The sequence below is a fragment of the Gastrolobium bilobum genome, unplaced genomic scaffold, assembly GCF_033153095.1.
Source record: "Gastrolobium bilobum isolate Gb01-03AN ecotype WA unplaced genomic scaffold, APGP_CSIRO_Gbil_v1 utg413, whole genome shotgun sequence".
Classification (NCBI taxonomy): domain Eukaryota; kingdom Viridiplantae; phylum Streptophyta; class Magnoliopsida; order Fabales; family Fabaceae; genus Gastrolobium; species Gastrolobium bilobum.
The window spans coordinates 37,445-43,447 of record NW_026895670.1 but is presented as its reverse complement, the minus strand read 5'-3'; positions in this window follow the sequence as shown (position 1 = coordinate 43,447).

Sequence of the window (6,003 nt, the reverse complement as noted above, 5' to 3'; positions counted from 1 at the left end):
ATTTGAACCAAGAAATGATGGTTTTCAGTTTTGATAGCGGGCCTAGCACTTATGCATTCACTCCTTGGTGCCTCAACGTTAGGGTACTTGAGATTCAGAGTGGGCTTATTGTGATGTGGGCGCCCAAAACTATCACCTATATGATGCCCTATGAAAAAAACCACAACATGTAGAATTCATTTACAGGGGTTCTGAAGGTTGACTAAACATACAACCATGCTGAACATGCCATCGTGAGGCTGGAGTTCTTTGTTACCGAGAGGTCATGACTTTGAATTTAGGGAAATAAGTTTTTTGCAAAATTACAAATTGATCCCAATAGAATCCAGTATAATGTTTTTGGCCTGGGGCACTGTAACTAAGGAAACAATATTAATATAATAAAGAAATGAAAATAAGAGATAAAACAATGAGGCATTCATTGGAGGTCCTTAAACACCAAACAAAATGAATGAAAGAACTAACATTAACTAAGGAGAGAGACAGGAGAGCAATTGAGAGCCCTTGCATGCTTGTGCTGGAGTTTGATTTTGGTATCATGTTTATCATGCTTTATGCAGTGTGCAAAACCCCAAACAAAAATATTCAATTCCCCCCCCCCCCCCCCTCTATCTCCCTTTATAAGAGTAAACAACTACCTCCTCTAGATATTGCATGTTGAAAGTATATGGGATAAGTCATGATTTGAATGCACATGCCAATCCAAATTAAAGTTTAATACTCATGTCATAGTAACGTCATTTTGGCGAAGAAGGAATTAAAACATAGGCCAATTATTTTAGTCGAGTATCATGGTTTTGTTGTATCCATATTCTATAGTAGAAGCTTCTTCCTCTTTTTATTGCTTATTACTTATTTCTTTTTGACCTAATGGAATTATCTCGTAATGAATTAATAGTATAGATGACCTTACTTTGTGTCCACCAAAATCTCCTTCTAGTAAGGTCTAATTTTGTGCTAGCTAGTACGACTTATGTTGGTCTTATTCTTCTTTTAATTTGGTATGAAGTTTAACGTGATTTGTTGATTTTTTTTACTAGGGGACTTCATGGCTGTTGAGCTATGGAGATAGAAAAAAAGCAAGGTTATTATTCTAGTCAAATTCAATTTCAACACCTAGTATCATTATTATGCAGCACATATCTTTTTCTAAATTGTTAAAAGTGTGAATCAAATTGAACTATGTAAAAATTAAATAATGCAAGGAATAACATGTGGAAACATAATCATGCCACAAGCCCAAAGGAAGACTCAGTAAGAATTAAAAGATTGAATTATATAAGCCTTTAGATTTGGTCCAGTGGTGAGGGACTTGAGTAATTTGTATTACGTTATGTGTTTAATTCTCACATTTGTATAAAAAAAAGTGAACTATATAATAATATAAACAAGAAAACAACCTTTTAAATCGTTTTCACTATTAAAATTTAATAACAACTTCAAATATAAAAAACAAAAAATCACAACAAATAGTACTCATGTTTTCCTCACACTTGCACATTTTTATTATCTTTTTTGTGCTACATTCGTTTCCTATATACTGTTATCAAAGTCGGATCGATCATCGACTTAGTTGGGGTACTGAGTCAATGGGTCATCAATTCAACTAGTAGGTTACTGGTTCAACCACATGAAATATATATAACAAAATACAATAAATATAAAATTAGAAGCATTTAAGCTAATAATTAGAGTTGGATAAATGGTAAGTGCTATAAGTTATAATTTACATGGTTTAGGTTTACATTTCATTAGTAGTATTTTTCAAGTTTTTTGTCAAAAATTTCACAAAATCAATTTTTAAAACAAAATTGATACCTCTTTAATACCGGTTAAACCTAATTTAGAAATGGTTCACCGATTTCATACCGGGTCAAATGCATGACCGGTCCAATACCTACTCACTTTCAGCAAACTTAACATATACAGATATACTTACCTGTATATAATATATCCAAATATTTAACTGCATAACCTCATATTAGAAATAAGTTCCAAACCTGTATATAGTGTTTTCCAACATAAATGCACACATTCACCATCATACCAAATATATATAGATGTATCAACTACATCTATGTCTCGAAATACAGATAATATCTGAAATATAAACATATATGCACAATCCCAAAACATCAGTCTGTCAAGTTGATCCGGCTATGTCTGCTAACCATCCTTCTCAAGTCACTTTATCTTAAAAGATCCAACGTCCGAAGGAGCACCTGAAATATGCCCTGAAACGCAAGGTGAGATATAAAATCTCAGTAAACTTGGGGTTTATAGAGCGATCTCCACCCTTGAGTTCACTTCCTGCATAATTGGTTGGCACACATAGGACAGCAGAATCATATGATTTAACATATACAAATTCATCATATAACATACAACAAATAGCATATAGAATTCTTTATAGTTAATCTAGTTGATTTTCACCCTAAGGTTAATTACATATAATCTTCCTGCTTTTTCAAAGCAACTTATTGTATTTAAATCAATTAACACAACTACAAATATTAATCATGTAAACATATAATCTACCTTCAAGTATCTGTACTTTAACTTGATAAACTATTCATAGATCACCATTATTCATTGTTTCAATTCCTGATTATCACAATCTATACTGAAATCATTACACAATTTAAATGTTATGGTTCATACGGATGCTATCACCTGTGTTCCGATAACCTGATACTCCCAGAGTAATATCTCTAAGTATCATAGCATCATCCAATATTTTCATATTAAGTTATCATATCTCTTTCAAATCAAACAATGATAACTTTCCACCTTACACATCAAATTAAATACAGATAATAATCACACCTCAATTAACTATCAAATACAGTCTTCATCAATATTAACACTACAGAACTTACAAACATATTTAAAATGAACAAATAACAACAAGTACCAAATATCAGTAATAGATCACCCAGAGTTATTTGCCAAACAAGACAACACAACAAATACATTAAATCAAAGAGCATAAAATATACATAACAATCCACTCAAACATATTGTAGAAAACACAATATCATGTAATTAGTATTTCTACACAATATTCTAAATATATAGATATATCACTGATCTATAGAGTAGGCGGAACCAATCGAAGACCGGATGCGTTCACTGTAATAATTAATCATATTCCACTATAGCCACCCGTCATCCAGATGCACTCAACTTGTACAACCAGATTATTCATTGGCCTTGTATTGTACTGGAATATACATACATATATATATATATATATATATATATATATATATATATATATATATATATATACACCTTATCAAATATCATATTTTTTATAATCACATTATCAAAATATGCACTTTAATTCAAACACACAATTAGTGTATCCCTTTTTAATTAGAGTTTTTTCATAATCCGTAATATATGTATAAAACATATTACATATATTTTAACACTTGTCACACTACAATGTATATACATATTCCCCATCAAATCATCATACACACCAAAATTCATCACCACATTGCACTTATAAAACATCAAACATCAGACTTGTCAGACATATCAAACCACCAAAATTTCAGACTTATCAGTTTATCTCAGAATTGTCAGACATATCAATCATTTCATAATTTATCAAACATATCACACAGTTCATAATTTATCAGATATGTCAAGTTTTTAAACCTATTAACATCATCGGATATATCAAATAGATCAACACCATTACTTCACATATATTCACATTTTATTTACTATATGAATACAACTATACTAGTGTCTAACCACATCATTAATACAGACATAAACCATCAACCCACTGGGTTCTGGTAGAACTACAAGCTAAGAGAAAACTCCTTAAACCAAGAGCTTACTTGTTAAGCTTTTCTCACAAGCAACTTGATCCTCCAATATATTTCTCCTGAGTCAACTCTAATAGCATAAAATAAAACACTATCAATTACTGAATAAGTGTCACTTGCAATTCACAAACATTTTACATGTTAATTCTCCAATTAACCTAGGTGACTTATATAGATTCTTTATCACCAATTACTTGAATTAAAAAAACCTCCCAGGCTATACATCATGTGATGGCCGAATATTGGGCTAGTTAATTCGTTATCCTTACATTTTTTTCATTCACCTTTTCTTAATCCATCACCTAGCTTAATTCAAGTAGTTATCTATAAAACAACTTCCAATTCCATTAAACCACTTAATAATTGCATATAGCATGGATCAATTCATGAATTTGCCAAGCTTTTAATAACTCTTTAAGGTTCCATTGGCATTTTAATCACCATAAAAATCATTGTCAAATCATTTTCAATGATATCTTTCTTTAGTTACCCTAATTGTCCACTTTAAACTCCAAGTGACCTAATTAGGTTTTCAAATGATCCTTTCATTATTCTAATCATGCAAACACATCTTAAAGTTCATCAACATTAAGTAAACCATGATCAAACATGATTCCGTCCACTTTATTTCTATATGGCCGATTTGACACTAGCCATTCTTTAAGTTTTTACATCTTTTTCATGAACAATAAATACTCCATTCACCTAACAACTTATTACAAATATCATTGTACATTTTAAACTCATTATATTCTACTTACACGCTCATTCAATGGCATAGCCGAATTGGCTATATACATAGGTGTTTATAGTTTTTCTTCAATTAAAACCCAAATCCATTTACTCTAAGCTTCCATTTACTTGTCCATAATCATGGTTTCATATTGATAAAACATCAAAGACATGATACATTATATTATCCATGCATAGGCCGAAACCCAAATTAGATTTTTAACCCACCAACATGCATTTTTATTAACCTTTGAAGCTTAGTTTCATTTTAAACCAACCAACCAACATTCTTAGGCATCAAACCCCATCAAATACTCAAGAGTATAACATCATCTTTTCAACCTTAAAATAGAGAAAACATAGATGATATATTGAGAATAAATCATTAGAATTCAAGTATGTTACCTTAGATAGCTTCCAAAGAAACACTAGGTTAATCTCTAGGGGTGTTAACGGGCCGAGCCGAGCTTTGATCTTAAAAGTGTTTAAATGTGCCAGCCTGATCAAGCCTGTTACCTGTTATAAATATAATTATCGGCTTGTGGCCTGACTTATTTACAAAATATAAAAGTCCGGTTTAGCCTGTTCGCCTGTTAAAAAAAATAAGACAACAAAAATTTATCCAAACAGAATATACAATCAACAATACTAGTGATTCCATAAATATTCATAAATTCAATGTATATCCAAACAACATAATATAGAATAAAATCATTCAAAAAGTCTCTTTAACCAATAAAATGAGGTGAAATGAACTGAGGAGAAAAAGAGGACTATTACAAATAGTATAAAAAATAATAAATAATAATATACTAGGTGATACGCAAGGTATCAAGAGTCAGAGCAAAATAACAAGAATGAGGAATAGGTTGTTTTTTTATTCAGATGAACCAAGTAATGACATCAATTCAGTTTTTATACCTAACATATTACAGACAACTGTCAAGCTTTTAACCGTCTAACCAATCAATTACAATGTATCATTTATTTATGTAATTACATCAAGTGCTCAAAAGTTACACGCTACAGTAATCTTTTGTCCATGCTGGCTCACGTCTTTGCCTCCTTACTCTTGAAGTCGTAACAACTGCTCCCCCCTCAACATGGACCTTGTCCTCAAGGTTTAAAGATGGGTAAGCTTGACGAAGCTCTGCAACTGGTTCCCAAGATGCATCTTCTGGAACACTAGCTGACCATTGAACAAGAGCTTGTTGCTGTTAACGCCCTTTCACTGAAACCACACGGTGAGATAATATGGCAACCGGAGCTTGTAAAGGGTGATTATTGATACTTGCCGAAGGTAAAGGTGAACAGGAAACATTTGGGCAACCTTTATAAAGTTTGAGTACTGAAATGTGAAAAGTGGGATGTATTTTACAGCCATCTGGTAACTTTAACTGATAAGCTACCTGACTAATAACCTTCT